Raw genomic sequence first — 19065 nt, 5'->3', positions numbered from 1 at the left:
GAAGTAACCGTTTAAGTATGAGTTTAGTGGCCCAATAGAAATACGTTTACTGTTACAATTGTTGTTAATAACCGTCACCACCTATTGAGTGCTTTCTAAATGCCAGCACTCTGCTAACTGTGAACATTAGTGCTACGCCTTACACATCTCTGAAAGGTACACATGTATTTAGTTTTGCTCGAAATATTAAGTCTTCTGCCTAAAGCCATGCAACTGGAAAGTGGCAGGGGCTGGATTCAAATCCAGAAATAACTCCAATGACCATATTCCTTCTATCACCCCCATTCCAAAACCTAGTGGAGAATTGAGAGCCACTAGCCTTCAGCTGTCTCAAGCTGACAACAGACAAGGCATGATGATACTCATCGTAAAAGGTGGTATTATTTTCTGTGCTGCTCCCCTTACTTCCAAGGATTCCTTAACTGTGGCCTCATGGAACTTCATCATGTAAAACCTCAGGATTATTTTTATGGTCTCATTTTTCTGTTTCTTGAAATATAACCCTCTAGAGTCCAAAGACCATGTCACACACTTTGTTATACCCTTCTCAGTAGCTAGCACCAAGCCATAACATAGAAGGAGCTCAAGAAATATCATTTGAATAAGTGAATGATGTCCTAAGAGGGAAGTAATGTAAGAACAAAATTGGGAAAATATAATGGTGATGGCTAGGGTGAGAAACATAAAGGCAACATCAATTTATTCCAAGATGGAAAATAATACTGACATTTGCTGTTTGGGGATCCATGGTCTAATCTCCTTTAACGTCCCTAGTGCTTAATCTGTCAGTCACCACACACAGATTTAGTACTTACTGCCAGGTATTCATTCTCAATTCTTTGAAGCATAAAATCGGCAGCATCGGATAATATAGCTGTGGAAATGCTTTTGGTTTCTTTGGGAGAAAAAAATATATGCACTTTCATTATTTCTCACTCCCATTGTAGATTTCCCTCCTCTTTGACCACGTAGAAGTAGCAGTAAGGGTCCCATTCATAAATGCACACTAACTTTCCTTCATAGGATGCCAGATAGGATGAACAAGATGTTCTTTGGAAAAGGGGCTCAGGTGTCTAGCTGGCACATCACCAGGGTCACATCCTCTCCTCATCCCTGGTATCAGATCCACCACTCTTTGAGATTAGTCTTCTGTAGAACACAATGAGCCAGGGACTCACCTGTGCTTTGGGGAACACTGAGCAGGGAAGGTGGTAGACGGGGAGGTGTAGTGGCCTGCCCACCATTAGGAAGGTAAAAGGGGAGACCAGAGATTACCAATGTACACAGGACCCCTTCTTCTAAAGCAGTCACTTTCTGCAGCATTGACATTGCAGGGCATTTGGAAGACAGGGAGCTCTTCACTCATGCAGAATACCATGAAGATACTGATATAACATGCTTAACGTAATTGCGTAAATGCTGGGGGCCCAAATCACATCGAAACTGGCCAAGCCTTCACTCAGCACACATTTAATAAATGCTGATTCGGTGCCAAGCATTGTGCTAGGGTATTGAGAATATAAAGACAAGGATGAGAACTTGCCTGCCTTAAAGGGTCCACCGTCCAGGCAACAAAAGATGATGGGAATAACAGCAGTAGTAGGGAAGTTAGAGAACTGCTAATATTTACTGAGTGCTCACTCTGTGCCCAGCATTGTCCTAAGTGCCTTTACATAAGCCACTCCATTCACATGGGTATAAGAACCCTATGAGTTAAGAAGCTATGATTATATAATATTCCAAGGCTATTGGTACTCTGATGGAGTACTATGGAAATCCAAAGAACTCTCCAACAGCATCTCTCGTTCAATTTTCTTAAAGTTCTATCAAGTAAATCTCCCCACGTCCCATCCAAAAAGATGGCTATTGCCTGATTTCGGCATTAAGACACACATTCTACAATATGGGACTTTCTGAATAGTGTACACTTGGGAAAAATGATCCTGGATATCCAGGCAATGACTTTCCCCTCTGCCCCCCACCCCCGCCACACACACACTTGTTCCCACCTCCGCAGTAAAATAAAAAGGACTCCTACCATCATAGCCCTGCCAGCCCTGCCAGCCCTGCCAGCCCTGCCAGCCTGGCTCCACCCTACTGCCCCTACAAACAGAAACTAAGCTTGCTTAGAAACCATATTAATGGAGCAGTTCTCAATGTCAACTCTTCCACTTTAGAATTTAGGGTAATTCTGTCAGATAAGAGGATCAAGTTTTAACCTATAATGTAGAACAAATGGTGAAAATGTATGATACAAAAAGGAATTTCCAAGAATTCCTACATCCCCATCTGAATCAGCATGCTAAATACAAATCATTTTTATTTATTCATTAAATATTTACTATTTATATTTTCTTATCATGAATTGCTTTTATTCATTTTTTGGCATTCAAACTTAGACTTTTGTGTACTTTTCCTCAACAGTTTCACAAATTAAGTCACCTTTTCCCCTCATTTGATAGTAATCCTCAGGAGGGCAAGGTCTATACCACTGGTACTACTCCTTCAATGTGCATCAGAATCACCTAGGGAGGTTATAAAACTTACTAACCCCAACCTGATCCCCAGAGTTTTATATAATTGATACGGGGTCATTTTTAGAACTCTCCAGAGCTTTGATCTAGTTCTCACAGGTGGCTGCACACTGGAATCATCTGGGGAGATTTACAAACTACTAATGTATAAGACCCTCTCCAGAGACTATGATTTAATTGATCTGAGTGCTGCCTTCATTGATCTGAGTATGTCCTTCATTGATCTCAATGTGTCCTTCATTGATCTAGGTGCCCTTTATTGATCTAAGTGCCCCTCCTTTGACTTGAGTGCTGCCTTCATTGATATAACTGTGTCCTTCATTGATCTGAGTGTATCATTCATTTATCTGAGTGCTGCCTCCATTGATCTGAGTGTAGCTTTCATTGATCTAAGTTTATTTAGCCTGGGTCTCAAAATTTTTCTAAAGTTCTCCAGGTGACTACTTTGAAGCCAAGGCTGGGAACAACCTTATATTCCTTTGACATATACCCTAAGACCTAGCCCAGCATTTGCACATGGATGAGAGTCATTAACTTTTTTTTTAACATATAATAACAGTTTCATTTGAAATATTCTAAACTCTCATTCTACATCTTCCCACAAATTAATCAGGACCAATAAAGTGTAATTACATGTTAAAAGTACTTACTGTGCGTGGATCCCTATAAAGCTAAAGACCTGATTATCTCAGGAAGTATATCCTTACTTGACAGGCAATTGCTTCACAATTAAGATGAACTGAAGAACATTTAGATCTCCGTATTTAACACCAATGGCCCAAAGGGCATGTCAATATATACTTAATAAATCAGTACTTAAAAAATGCAACGCACTAAGGCCACATACAGATGACTTGCCTACCTTTTAAGACACTGGGCAGATTTTTCATAGAAAACACTGATCTCAACATCCAAGGCTGCCTGGTTTCATCAGCATAGAACAGGCAGTCTCTGATTGCAGACACTTCACACTTCCCTCCTCTCATTTCATGTTATGTAATATCACATCTACTTCCATTACCAACAACTTAACCACACATTCTTCAGTACCTCCTGCAGAGTTTCATGAAAGCCATGTCTTGAGGACGCTAAGGCAGAAGGACTTGGAAAGGGTGGGGGTGGTCTTCACTCTCACTTGATGATCAGCCTTATAAAAGCAAAGCTTAGGGCTTCGCCCATATATATTCCCCCTCCAAAACCTTGCAGAGGCCTTACACAAAGAAGGTTCACAATAAATACTTGCGTGAACTTCTTTAAAGCCTTAGAGCTAAATATATATGTCTGTATTTGCACATATGTCTACACACACACACACAATACACGCATAATCCATCCATACCACCTTAAAGGACTCCCTTAGAAACATCAATGATTTTCCCCCACTCTCTAGGTAAAGAACATTGCCTTTGAGTTAAACTCGAAGTCAATGGTACATGCATGGCTCTGTCTCTCTGTGTGTCTTCCTTCTATTGTAGCCAGATAATTCCCCAGATTTGCCCTCTGTGTCCTTCACAGTTATCTCTGACATCGAGTCACTTTACCCATAAGGAGTGCTGAGTCAGTTAATTACCTTTGCTTTAATGGGGATTCCGTTATTTTACCAAGTCAATGCTCCCAGAGCTTTGGGATAGTTAAATTCACTAATGCATTTGCCAATATATTTTACACATGCTGAATGCCGTGTACATGGAGGTTATTAGTAATTATAAACTGGAAATTGCCAATCTGCATCCAAGGACAAATTCTTGCCATTTTGCATGTCTTCCTGTTAGCATCCCAAATGATACTGCTCAAAGGCACTCTACCACCTTTCTGCTGAGACCTCTGACTTCCTCCCATTTTTACCCTTAATTTCCCTCTTACTCTTTTAATTTAGTAGCTCCACAGAAATACAGTTTATTCTTTGTGGTCCTCCTTTTTTGAACAGCGATTTTCTCCCTACAACCTACGTGTTAGATGCCAAAGTAGAGAAACCATTATTTTTTTCTACACTCAAGAGAACTACAAATAATTGTCATCAGCGCCAACTAGCCATACAACCACCTATAAATTCAGTTTCCATCTCAATGATGAATTCTCTTTTGCTTTCAGGTTCTCAGTCTCAACATAAGGATTTAGTAATCTGTGGGGTTTTTCCCTTTCTTTTTTATACACTGCCACATTTTCAAAGGCTACTCTAGCTGAGGTATAGTAGGAGAAGCCTAAAAATTCAAGTATAATGATATTTTTATGTCACTTTTTGTGCTCCTGATAACTTCTGGGTCTCAAAATATTTGTTTTTATTAATTATAACAGCAGCTAACACTGAGCACTTACTTTGTGTCATTACCAAGCTTTTTACCTGTATTATTTCTCCACCCCATCAACCTTGTGTATTATTATTTATTTTAGATTTTTTTAAGTTTATTTATTTTTTAGAGAGGGAGAGACAGAGCACAAGCTGGGCAAAGGCAGAGAGAGAGGGAGACACAGAATCCGAAGCAGGCTCCTCCAGGCTCCAGAGCCCGAAGTGGGGCTCAAACTCACAAACTGCAAGATCACGACCTGAGCTGAAGTTGGATGCTTAATCCACTGAGCCACATAGGTGACCCAACCTTGTGTATTATCAACCCAATTTTTTAAACTTTTTTAAAAATTTATTTTAGAGAGAGAGAGACAGCATAAGCAGGGAAGAGAGGCAGAGGGAGAGAGAGAGTCTTAAGCAGGTTTCATACTCAGTGTGGAGCCTGACTTGAGGATTGATCCCACAACCCCAGGATCATGATCTGCACTGAAATCAAAAGTTGGATGCTCAACCAACTAAGCTACCCAGGTGCCCCAACCCTATTTTAAAAGGCACCCCTAACCCTTGTCTCCTCACATTCATGTTCTCAACACTGCAGCCAAATGATAAAGTGATTTGTCTTAAAACACTAAATAGATCCTATCGCTGCTTTCCACTCCACTCTTCTTCCTTCCCCCATCTATCTCCTTGGAAACATTAATGCTTTCCCACTGACCTTTGAGTAAGGGACAAAATCCTTAACATGACTCTGCACTGGCCCCTATCCATCCTCCAGCTTCAACTCATAACTTCCTCCCATCTCCCTAGTTGTCAGTACTACAGCCAGCCCATTTCTGGCATGCTCCGTGCTCCCTCCTCAAAACCTCCATCTGAAGAGCTACCCTTCACCAACCTCATTCCTCCTTCACCCACTTATTCTCAACAATTCCTTCAGCTCAAGAGTTGCTTAATCAGGGAAGTCTTGCCTAACCTCTCAAAATTCATCTGCTCTATTCTAGCACCAGGACCCTCTCCTCTCCAGCCCTTAACACAGTTGGAATTTGACAACTTGGATTCATACCAGCAAGTGCTAGACAGGCGGCCCTGGAGGTGTGGTTCTGGGGCCAGCATCATCAGCATCATCTGCGAAATTGCTTGAAACACAAATGCTGGGCCCTCACCCCAGAGCCACTAAATCAGAAATGTGGAGGCAGAGCGCAGTAATCTGTGTTAGCAAGCTCTGTAGGTGATTACGATGCAAAGTAAAATTGTAGAAGCAATGTAGACTGCAAGCTCCAAGCCAGATTTTTTGGATCATCGGTGGATGAATGAATGAATGAATGAATGATGAAAAACCTAAGATTCTGAAAGGTTAAATAACTTGTCCCAAATCAAAGATCCAACAAGTAACAAAATCAAGAAATATGACCCTTTATCACCAATTTTGCAACTATTTTTCTTCTTTTCCAAGAAATAGCACTCACTCATATTTCCACTGAATAAAACTTGGACCATCTTCTTGGATATCCGTCTCCCTGACATATTTTTCTGTACATGCTTATTTTTATGGACACGTACAGGATATCACTTATGAGAACACAGTAAGGGTACCTAAGAGTTCCTAAGACCCTTACTTTGGGATTCTAAAGGCCATACCAGGATGATATGACGTGAGATTGTAAAAGTCACCTTACAAGGTTTTAATTAAATAAGCATAACTGACATTTAGAAAATAAAAACAAGCCACATAAAAACCAATATGATGCCAATACCTAATTGGAAATTACATAATAACAGAAGTAGATTTTCACAATTTTCACTTCCCTAAAACACTTATACATGACAGATATAAAATTCCTCGGTTTTTTTTAATATTTTTATTTATTTTTGAGACAGAGAGAGACAGAGCATGAGCAGGGGAGGGGCAGAGAGAGAGGGAGACACAGAATCCGAAGCAGGCTCCAGGCTCCGATCTGTCAGCACAGAGCCTGATGCGGGGCTCGAACTCACGGACAGTGAGATCATGACCTGAGCTGAAGTCAGACACTTAACCGACTGAGCCACTCAGGCGCCCCTCCTAAATTTTTATAGTTAGAAGTCAATTATCATTTTCTTTATACCCCTACACGCATGCGTGCATGCTCACGATTCCAACAACCTATTTAGGAAGTAACCGTACTTAGGTAAGTGCTTACTTTTTAGGTAAGTACAACCACTGATCTTTCATACCACAAATAAGTAACTTTAAACTTTTCTTTTTATAGTAATCAAAAGCTTGGATAAATGTAATTCTAATGTCACTTAAAAAATTAAGGTGGGGCACCCGAGTGGCTCATTTGGATGAGCGTCTGACTCCTGATTTCGGCTCAGGTCATGATCTCACAGGTTCACGAGTTTGAGCCCCGCATCAGGCTCTGGGCTCTGTGCTGACAGTGAGGAACCTTCTTGGGATTCTCTCTCTCTCTCTCTCTCTCTCTCTCTCTCTCTCTCTCTCAAAATAAATAAACTGAAAAAAAATTAAGGTAAAAAAATGAAAATTTCCTCCCTTGCTCTGTCAATCCCACTTCTCAGAAGTAATCTTTGGAGGCTATCTAGCACAACACTCTTCTAAACATACAGAGATATAAATGTATCACCACATATAAATACATGTGTCTACATACCAATATATATTTACACACAGACATATAAGCCTATATTTATTCACAATTTCTGAATAATAAAAAAGGAACACTACATACATTGGGATATATTTTGGCTTTGCATTACTATCCTATGAACATAGGAATCTTGTGAGGATATTTATTATCAATAATCTTCAAATGTCAAAGATGCAAGAGCAGTCTTCCTCCCAATGATTAAAAATATTAGGTCATCAGAGGGCCCTGATTAGGCTGGGATCCCAAAGCACTTGTTTCAAGGAACAAAGAGGAATAGGACAAGAAAATAAGAAACAAACTCTCTTGGGAGAAGGGTTGGAAAAGACCTTTCATCCCAAAGGTACTTCTGGTCACCACACCTACTGCCTCCTAACTACCACTGACAGACTGTACTCTCTTCTTGTCTGCACATCAAACTTTCAAAGGTCTGCATTACTAGACCTAGAACCAATCATTGCTTATGCACACACACATCTTTCCTTTGTTTTAAGAATCTTACTTCAAACTTGTGTGTATTGTTACTTTTCTTATACTTACGGTTGTAACTTTTCAGAAAATATCAGTAACGTTTAAACCAAAGACTAGCTCAACCTAAAGCCAAGAAAAAGCCAACTTATAAAAAAGCTGGATTTAAGGATATAATCAGAATATTATAACCACCATCCATTCAAGAAACAAAACTCTAGGTAATGTATCCCATTTCATCGCTCCATGAGCAAGAAACCATCAGAGGTAATTCAAGCACACAAGGTGATTTATTAGAAGGATATAAGGGTCTCCTGCAACCCTCTTTATTGGAAAGATACAGGAATCTTTGTCTGTGAGAGATACCAAAAGCATGGAGGAACGGGGTCTTGGACACTGACTGGAACTAGGGATTGAGATGCCCCAGGGAAGTCTGGGAGTCCTTTCTCTCTGTTGCTAGTCTCTGCTTCTTTCCCTTTACTCTTCTATTTCTGTAAATCTGCTTTCTTAATTTCCCTATTTACACAGAAGAAAATGGCCACATCCAAAACATACTGAAAATTTGGTAGACCCAATTACAAAATCCTAGATACAGGGGCTGACTTAGCAGAGCTAGGATTAGAGGACTACTTCTGGTTCACTCAGTCACTGCTGAAAAGTTGTATTATACAAAAATGGCTTCTCTCGTAGTTACCATGTGGCTAGTGAACAGGTGGAACTTCCAGGAAGGGGATACAGCACTAAATTCGGGAGATAACCCACTACAAAGTGAGCACAAATTTTAGTTTGCCCAGCTATGGTCTTCCATTTGAATACACAAATAAGCTTTTACTTAATCAAGCGTCTTAACTCTTCTAGTTGGGGATGGCTGTAAATCTCAACTTCCCAACTCCTTCAGAACAAATGGGAAGCATAAATTAGAAAAAAAAAAAACAAAAATTGCCAGACCAGAAAATGTAAGGCTTGTAAGGGTTTTAAATTCAAAGATGAGCTACTGAGTGCGTTCCATATTATGTGGGAAAAGTTATGAAGCATCTTATTTTAATTAATAGAGCATTGAAACTATTGCTGAAATTTTAAAGCATGAAATCCAAGTACACGGCACAGAATTTCCTTAGAGTCAAATTAGCATATGGCCACAGGACCCAATTCTGAAATAGTCATGATAAATCACAACCATTTAGAATGCACTGGATCTTAGTTTCATGTAAATAATACATTACTGCTTTCAAAGGTTACGTATCTGGAGCAACCACTCAGGAAAAAAAATCATACAATATTATACAAAGCTGATCTTGGAGACTTGGTTATATGACATCATAACCCTTTGGTGATAGCTACGTGATCTCTAAATTAAAACTATTACTTTTTCATCAAAAGTGGCTTTTATAAAACAGAAACCCAGTTCCACTACTCATCAACTCCAAAGGAGTTTTTTTAAGGAAGTGGCAAGTGATCTCTGGCTCAGGAAATCTGTCTCCATTACAAAGCCTACTACATAATTCAGCAGCCTGGGCCACATCAATCCCGCAGAAGCACGGCATCTGTCTTCAACTCCAGATGTTATGACTCAGAGTCTCTCCTTGGGTTATATCAGAGGTAAACGTGGCGATCTCCATACCAATCACACCCTCTGTTTCTTGGACGTCCCAATAACTGTAAAATGACCCTACTGAGTATCTAGGATCAAATGAAACTTAAATCCACCAAAGGAAAGAAAGGACTCTGAGCCATGCACACAAAATTTGCTCCTCTTCATAGAGCTAAGCTCTTCTAAACTCCCCTGACACTGTTACATTCTGGTTTTCCTCCTCCACATTCCCTCTTTCATCAGTTCCTCCTTCTCTCGCTGGGAGCTGAACTTAGTTCCCTGCTCTTCACACTCAATGTATTCTCCCTCAGGCTCATCCAGAGTTTCAACTTCCATCTAGTTACGGATTGGCTCAGATATGTCTCCTAAGTTCCAGAACCAAAGCTGCACCTACAGATGAAAAGCTCCACTTGGCTCTCCCAAGCAACTTCAAATTTTCGTATCTAAAATCTAAGACAGTCTCCTCTGATCCTCCCAAATAAATCTGTTCTTTCTCCTGTGCTCCCTTAATCAGTGAATAGCACCACCATCTTTTTCAAAACCCAAGCCAAACACTTTGAATCAGCCATGATTCCTCTCTTTTCCTCACTATTCGTGTAGAATTAGTCACCAATATCTGTCAGTTCTATAATCAGCCATGATTCCTCTCTTTTCCTCACTATTCGTGTAGAATTAGTCACCAATATCTGTCAGTTCTATCACCAAAATATATCTCAAGTCTATCTATATACTTCTATCCCTACAGCCACTACCTTAGATCAAATGGCTCGTATTTGATCTAAGCACCCAAACTGCTACAAAATCACTCTAACCTGTTTCAGGTCTCCAGTCTTGCCAACCCCCAATCATTCTCCACATTGCTACCATAGTGATTGTCCAAAAGTATAAATCTGTTAATGTCACTCACATGAATAAAATTTTACAACTTCCCTCCACTGCTCTTAATACAAAGAAAAATTTGGTTAACAATGGTTCTGAATCAGGGACAATTTTACTACACACCCCCCCCCCCCCATCCACTCCCAAGGAACATTTGGCAATGTCTGGAGACATATTTGGTTGTCAGAACTAAGGAGGATTGCCACTGGCATCTAGGACAGAGACCAGGGATGCTGCTGAGCATCCTATACTGTTTAGGACAGCCACCCCACTTCTATCCAAATGAAGAATTATCTGGCCCAAAATGTCACTAGTGCTAAAACTGAAAAACACGGAAGACATATGGGGGAATTGCCTAACCTTTCCACCTTCTTGTGATTTCCCACCTTCTATTCGACCCTCCTTGACCCAACCTTAATGAGCCAGCCAAATTAAACTCCTTCTCAGACATTGTGCTCTCACTCTCTTCCAGGTCTCCCTACATACTATGTGTTAGCCTGGAATGCTGTTCCCATAGTTTCCCTGCTTTCTTCACCTGACTAATTCAAAGTCACCCTTAAGGTTTCAGCTCCAATATCACTTACCCTAGGAAAATGCCCCTGCCCACCCCATTAATTAGGTGGCCCCTCGGCCCAACCAGCTCCCAATCCTTCCCTGTTTTATGATTGCCTGTTGATTTGTCAGTGACTCAGACTGGTTGGTACCCATCTTGGCTTTTGTTTGGTTCTCAGCATCTACCACAAAGCCTAGCACATGATTGGCACTCACATATTTGTTAAATGAATGTACAATTTTAAATGAACATCAGTGGTAATCATCAAACTGCCAACACTCTTCAGTTAGCACATCTTCAGGAGCAGCTTAAAATCAGCAGCCTTATCTATACTTCTGAGTCCCCAAAGAAAGTAAGCTATGGCAAGTTCAGAAAAAGTGCCAAGACGTTCTGTGACATTAGAGTGCTTCATTAGAGCTGTTGAAATTATGCTGGTGAGTAAAACCATTGGCAATCAGGTGAATTTTTGGAACCCAGTCACCTGGCTTTAATAGCAATTAAACCCAGCAAAAGAGAGCATGTTTAAAAACGTAAATACTGCATCAGTTTATTGGTCAGAGAAAATAAAAACACAAGAACAGGCAGGGAAATTTTCAATTCTTGGGCAAAATTAAATGAAACAAATCAAACCAAACACGAAGAATAAATAGACATCATTTTCCACCTAAGGCTATCAGGGTAATAGGTACTGGCTTGGTTAAGTGGGAAAGAAAAGGACACTGAGTGAATTCCTCTGATTCAGAGTTACAAGAAAACATGCTACCCAGAAAAATAGCATCAGTATCACCCAGGAACTTGAGAGAAATACAAATTTATGGGCCCATCTCAGGGCTCCTTAATCAGAAACTCCAGAGGTAGGGCCTGGCAATCTTTGTTTAAACAGAGTGCCCTGCACGGCATTCTGCCATCTGCTGATGTTTGAGGACAGCCCGCTAATTCATCCTATAACCACAGCAAAATTCCATCTTCACAATAACAACATTTAGATAGGTCGTACTGTGTACCAGACCCTGTTCTAAGCTGTGTAGACACTAATTCAAAAAATACTAACCCTATTACAGTCCCATTCTACAGATGAGAAAACACATGGACAGTATCATTCTGTCCCAACAAATTTTGGAAACTCCTGATTTTCCTGGAGGAGAAATCACCCCAGAATCTGAGCTTCTGAGCATTAGGACTCTTTGCTAAAACCTTTCTCCCTCTTACCAATCTCATCTAAGGGTTGCCTGTCCCCACGCCACACTCATTTCAGAGTTGCTAATCCCTGAACTTTATACTCAAACCAGGTGCAGGCCTGCTCCTGACTTTCTTTATGTAACTTATCCCATGTCAGAATTCCTAGAGCCCTAGAGTTCTCAAAGGACAGGCCACAGATCTTGGAACAGGGAAGGGTAGAGTCCATGAGACCCCAGTAGGGGGCTACGGACTCAAAACTGGTTCTGTAATGATACTAAGGTGTATCTGCCTTTTTCACTTTGTTAACATTGGTGCCAAAAGTACAAAAGCAACAGCGGGTGCTAGCGCCCTCGCATGAATTAAGGCGCTGGAACCAAACTACTTGTAGTTCTCTAGCCTCAAGGCCATGCACTCGCAATAAAATAAATAGCAGTTTCACTTAAGAGTGTTCTTAATGGAGCAGTAAGAATTATTAACTTTCTTAACCCTGAGTACACATCCTTTTAATATTCTATGATGAAATGGGGAAAAAAGCATAAAGCACTTGTACATGTGTAAATATGATGGCTGTCACAAGGAAAAGCACTTGTGCAACTGGGTTGTGAGTTCAACTAGCTGCTTTCTTCATCGTACGTAATTTGTACTCAAATGGAAAACTAACAAAGTACCATTATGTAGATACAGGCATGTGGCAGGCATTTGCTTGAAAATGAATGAAGTGATCCTACCATTTCAAGAAAAACAACCAACAGTATTTGATGTGGATGATAAAAATCTAGTTTTTAATGAAAATTAGGATTTTATAAAACTGGTATCGGCCACCAAGAGCTTGACGGCTTCCCTGTACTTAAAAGACGTTTCTGATGAGATATTTGAGTGATGATATTAAGAAATGCGATCTTTGGCTATTGTGTAATGAAATGTGTCAACACTTGAAAGATCTGCATTAACTCAGTGAACCGGTATTCTCAAATGACCAATTCGAGATGTTACAAAATCATACGTGGGTAAAAAATCCATCCGAAGTGCAAGCTAGACCAATGGATTTTAACAGAACAGAATATGAAAAGTTCATTGATTCAGTTTCAGATTTCACACTGCAACTAACCTTTAAAAAACTACCACTTGGACTTCCACTGCAATAACAAAGCAGAATGGCCACAATTATCTGAAAAGGCTATTCAAATGCTCATCCCTTTCCAACTACATACCTACGTAAGTCCGAATTTTCTTCATCTACTCCAACCAACACAACATACCGCAAACAGACTGAATGGAGAAGCAGATAAGAAAATCCAGCTGTCTTCTATTAAAACAGACATTAAAGAGATTTGCAAAAACAAATGAACAAAAATTCTGTTAACATACTCACTAACTTTTATTTTGGAAGATAAGATTACTTCTCTTAAATATATATTATTTGTGCTAACGTGTAATGAGTTAATTATTATTACTTTTAAGTGACTTAACAACAAAGGGGCGCCTGGGTGGCTCAGTAGGTTAAGCATCTGACTTCGGCTCAGGTCAAGATCTCATGGCTCACAGGTTTGAGCCCCGTGTTGGATCTGTGCTGACAACTAAGAGCCTGCTTCAGATCCTGTGTCTCCTTCTCTCTCTGCCTTTCTCCCACTTGTGCTCTCTCTCTCTCTCTTTCAAAAATAAATTTAAAAAACATTAAAAATTTTTAAAAAATAAAATAAATGAATAAATATTTTTAAAATCTTCCAGTTTTAATTTCTAATACTATAAATATCAATAGATATCATTCACATAAACAAAAGTTTTGTAAGCGTCTCAATACTTTTGAGGAGTATAATGAGGTTTTAAGATACAAGGTTTAAGCAGTCTGTAGAACCTTCTGCCTTTCACACAGTTCTGTAAGATCCTACTCAGTATCTCAGATTACTTCTCTTCCAAAAGTCTTCCCTGGTTTATACCCAACCAATTCTAATCACTTCTTAATCTATAGCCCCTCATTGTACACACCTTTACACCTTTGTAGGCCCAATTTGAGTATACAAGTAACTATGACCCAGCTGGTTAACTAGTGTGACCTGGGCAGACTCCTTGCTCTCAGCCTCGGTTTCTTCATCTGTAAAACAGAGATAATCACAGCACCTACTTCATTAGGGTTGTTGGGAGCTATATGTGTCCCCCTAAAAATCATAGGCTAAGACTTAAACCCCAATGAGGCTGTATTTGGAATCAGGAAGTAATTAAAGTAAAATGAGATCATGAAGGTGGGACCCTTATCTTATGGAATTAGATTCCTTACAAGAAGAGACATCAGAAAGCCATGTGTCTCTCTTTATGCTATGTGAGGATATCAGGAGATGGTGGCTGCCTATAAGCCAGGGAAAGAACCCCAACTAGAAACCAAATCAGCCAGACCTTATTGCGAACTTCTAACCTACAGAATGGTAAGAAAATAAATTTCCCCTGTTTAAGCCACCCATCTTATGGTATGTTATTATGGCAGCCTGACCAGACTAAGACAAAGGATTGATAAGATGGGTAAAGCATTTAGCACAGCTGCTGGCATACAACAAGCAGAATGAATATTCTGTTATTATCATTACTTATTTAATAACATGTATTTAGTATCTACTACAGTTCCACCAAGGCTCCTGACATCATGGAGCTTATAGTCTGGGGAAGGAAGGATGGGAGAGTCAACTTTCAACAAATAATTATTCAAAAAAATACACAACAATAGTTGTGTTAAATGTTGCTGAGGAAGTCAAGAATGTCAGAAGAAGATATAAAAGGGACACCTAACGTAGACTGAAAGGGAAATAGACACTAAGGCAGCCATCTTTGAGAAAGTGACATTTATGCTTTCACCAAAGGATGAAGAGAAGTCTTCCAAGTCTAGATTCCTAAAGAGAAGGGGCCACGTCTTTCTTTTGTGGACCCTGCATAGGGTAGAAGAATCTGCTGCTTTCATTACTAGATATTTTTTTCCTACCTAATTTAAGAAACACTCAGAAGCACAAAGATTTCTAGTTTTTATATGACACTCCTAAACTTAAATGTTTATTCTGGCTTTTATATGAACGTCCTAAGCTTAGTGTTTGTTGAGAATTACTAAGAGAAGGAGAATTACCTTCTGGAGAAATTGAAAAATGACCTTTACAGGCAAAAAAGCAGACGATAAAAGAGATCAATAAACAAAAGTCCCCAGTTTCCCAATTCAGCTGACTAATGTTACAATCAAAAAGAATTTAATTCATAAGGTCAGATTCTTCAGAGAAGTAAAGACCAGTAGGTGAGAACAAGGACACAGGGGAGTCTATGAAAGTAGATTCCAGTCTCACTGTTAAGTGATTTTTCCTGATCAAAGAGAAAAAGCAGTGAAATGGTTTGAAAAATGATCCACAGTGCTGAGAAGCACATTGCCGTGAATATTTTAGTTAAGGCAGGCAGGATATTTGAACCACCTGGCCTCGGAAACAAACCATCCTCTTACCACAACACAGGCCCCAGCAACAAGAAGCCACCAGAAGGATGAAAAGCAGCTATGAATTCCTATTGGCAGTGACACTGGAAGGGGCAGGCCTCTGAGGCTGTGTGTCAAGATAATAAAATATTAAAATGTCTCTCTAACTTTTCCTTAGGCTCTCACAGATGTTCTGTGAGAGCAGGGCTCCTCAAAAATTCCTTTCCCAAGTCAAGTAGAGTGCAGGCAGGCTCTTGATAAATCATGAAATGTAAATAGTCTAGTGGAAGGAACTTCTAGCTGGAAGCCAGTGGCGTCTGGTACATAACCTCAGTTCATAACTATGCGCAAAATTTATCACACATCTATGCCCAAGATTCTCCATCTCTTACATGCAGATAGTGGGCTTTGAAGAAAATTTGCTCATGTATAAAGATGCTCTGAGTTTTTAGAAATAATAAAGCATTAATTTGCCAATGCAAGATGGCCAACATAAATATAAAAAGAGGCTCAACATCACTCATCATCAGGGAAATGCAAATCAAAACCATAGTGAGATGGCCACATGGCTGGCTCAGATGATAACAGCATGTGACTCTTGATCTCAGGGTTGTGAGCATAATAGAAGTTACTTAAAAAATAAAACCTTAAAAAAACACCACAATGAGCTATCACCTCACACTTGTCAGAATGGTTAAAAATCAAAATCATAAGACACAAGTGCTGGCCAGCACGTGGAGAAAAAGGAACCCTCGTGCACTACTGGTGGGAATGTAAACTGGTACAGCCACTATGGAAAACAGTATGGAGGCACCTCAAAAAAATTAAAAATAGAACTACCATATGGTCCAGTAATTCCACTACTGGATATTTACCCAAAGAATACAAAAACACTAATTTGAAAAGATATATGTACATCTACATATATATTGTAACATTCTTTATAAGAGCCAAATTATAGAAGTGGCCCAAGTGTCCATCAATAGGTAAATGAATAAAGTAGAAGTGGTATACACACACACACACACACACACACACACACACACACACACACTGGAATATATACACTGGAATATTACTCAGCCATAAAAAAGAATAAAATCTTGCCATTTGCAACATGAGTGGATCTAGAGAGTATAATGCTAAGTGAAATAAGTCAGTCGGAGAAAGACAAATACCATATGATTTCACTCATATGTGGAATTTAAAAAACAAAACAAAGAAAAAAAAAGAGACAAACCAAAAAACAGACTCTTAACTATAGAGAATAAACTGATTGTTACAAGAGGTGAGGTGGGTGGAGGGATGGGTGAAATGGGTAAAGGGGATTAAGAGTACACTTACTGTGATGAGCACTGAGTAATATATACAATTGGTGAATCACTATATTGTACACCTGAAACTAATATAACACTGTATGTTAACTAGACTAGAATTAAAATTTTCAAAAAACTAGTCAATACAGTCCCACATTTTGGAACAGCATTGTATTAGTTTCTTTAATTACATGATGCCTAGCACGGTAATTTAATATAGATAGATAGATAGATAGATAGATAGATAGATAGATAGATCGATCGATCTAGAGTAACTCTTCCAATATAGAGATGCAGAAAGTGTTTTGAATTGACTAAGAGAATAGCCAAAACAAGCTATATAACTCAGGTCTCCTTACTCTCACCCTACAGTGTCTCCTCTATCAGTGTGTTTTTCCAAGGGCCCCTGCACTTTGCTTAATCCCGTGACCAACCCTGCCTTTTACTCTCCCCTCCATTGTCAGTGAAAGCAAACCACCATTTTTGACTATCCTCAACTTTCCAACTTCCCTCCTTAACCCTTCCTCAATATTCAGGTGAATTTTTGTGACTTCCATCCTTTCCTCCCTCCCTCTCACCTCAAAAGGACAAGTGTCACTCACCCAGTATCTGCACCTCAGTCCCTCCTACTTCACAGGAATCTCAGCCACTTCTCTCCTTTCTCTTCAGTCTCTTACTCCCAAAGCTCCCCTTCTCTACAAATATATAGTCAAGTCTTATCCAAGTTAAAAAAAAAAAAGAAGTAGGGGCACCTAGCTGGCTCAGTTGGTGGAGTGTGTGACTCTTGATCTTGGAGTTGCAAATTCAAGCCCCATGTTGGGTGTAGAGTTTACTTAAAAAAATAGTATCTTTTTTAAAAAAGTGCCATGAAACCACACTCCATCTCTGGCAAGGGCTTTCTCCAAATCCATTCCACTTTGCACTCAACCAAGGTTTTGAAAGGATAGTCCATACCAGTGGCTCTCAAATTTTAATGTGCAAACAGATCAACTGAGGAGCCCAGTAAAATGCAGATTCTGAGTTAGTAAGTCTGCGGAAGGACCAGAGATTCTGAATTTCTAACAAGTTCCCTGGTGATGGTGATGGTGTTGGTCTGCAAGCCAAACTATGAGAAGGAAGTTTCTATACTCAGATTTCACTTCTGCTATTTCTACTAATAGAACCAACATCCATTTTTTAATGAGCTACCAGGGATGGGGAACTGCCCTATTCCATTTACATATATGTTCTTTGAGTAAGAGCACCATGCTTCTGGGGGCCTCAAAAAAATATAGCGCACCCTTATTTACTCTTTCTATATATCCATAAGAACAATGGCAAATAGCATATCAATCCCACAGTTTGTACTGGATGACTAACAAACCTTATCTTATGAAGAGGAGATCTGTGTGTGTAAAATAACTATGCTGAATAGCAAATTAAGTTTTTCAACAAATGAAGAAAACATTATTTTACAAATCTGTTCAATAAGGGTGGGTCAAATTCCTGAAGCCCTTGTGGACAACAGACAAGAATCATTTCGGCACATTTTAGCTGAAATTTGTAAGAAATTGCCTCGCTAAATAATTTCATTTGTGTTTGTTTGTGTGGGTTCTTTTCATGTCATTTTGTCTGCTTTGTTTGCCTTGCTTTATTTTTCAATATCATGTAAGCTAAATCCTTCCAACTGCTGGGCATATGTCTCAAAGCTTGCCAAAGAAGGAACTAACAACCATTTCGAAACAGCAAGGAGTCACTGGGCTGAAAGCTTGGTGTCCTGTGTACTTTTCTAACAATTTTACTTTGGTCTGTGAAATTTCTCCTTCCCATCTCTGAGCCTGACTCTCATCCTACTCAATCTCCCAATCTATTCACACAGATGGCATATAATACAGTCTTTGAGTCCTACCAATACCACAAAACACTCCTGAACAAATTACCATCAATTACTATACTGGAGAAATGTCTTGAGTGTCATGTACTACATTACTTTTGTTGTATTAATTAACAATTAGGGCACAATAAGTCATTTTAAAATGAGGATTGTTAAGACTCTACCCCAAAAGTCAGAAGGCACTCATAAGGAAAAGAGCATTCATCAATCAGATAAACTTTTCTTCATCGGCCACAACTGAGCTCTCAGAAGTCAACATTCTACTGTGATTCAGGGAGTAGAAACTCGTGCCTTCAGCGAGGCTCAGGATCAA

General features: G+C 39.5%; 1 protein-coding gene across 1 annotated transcript in view; it reads right to left on the bottom strand.

Annotated features, from left to right (window-relative positions):
• The window catches only part of ST6GALNAC3 (ST6 N-acetylgalactosaminide alpha-2,6-sialyltransferase 3), a 528557-nt gene that overhangs the window by 402597 nt on the left and 106895 nt on the right, over positions 1-19065 (bottom strand). The gene's annotated exons all lie outside the window — the stretch shown is intronic.

The sequence above is a fragment of the Acinonyx jubatus genome, chromosome C1, assembly GCF_027475565.1.
Source record: "Acinonyx jubatus isolate Ajub_Pintada_27869175 chromosome C1, VMU_Ajub_asm_v1.0, whole genome shotgun sequence".
NCBI lineage: Eukaryota > Metazoa > Chordata > Mammalia > Carnivora > Felidae > Acinonyx > Acinonyx jubatus.
This window is presented reverse-complemented; position numbering and strand designations above follow the sequence as displayed.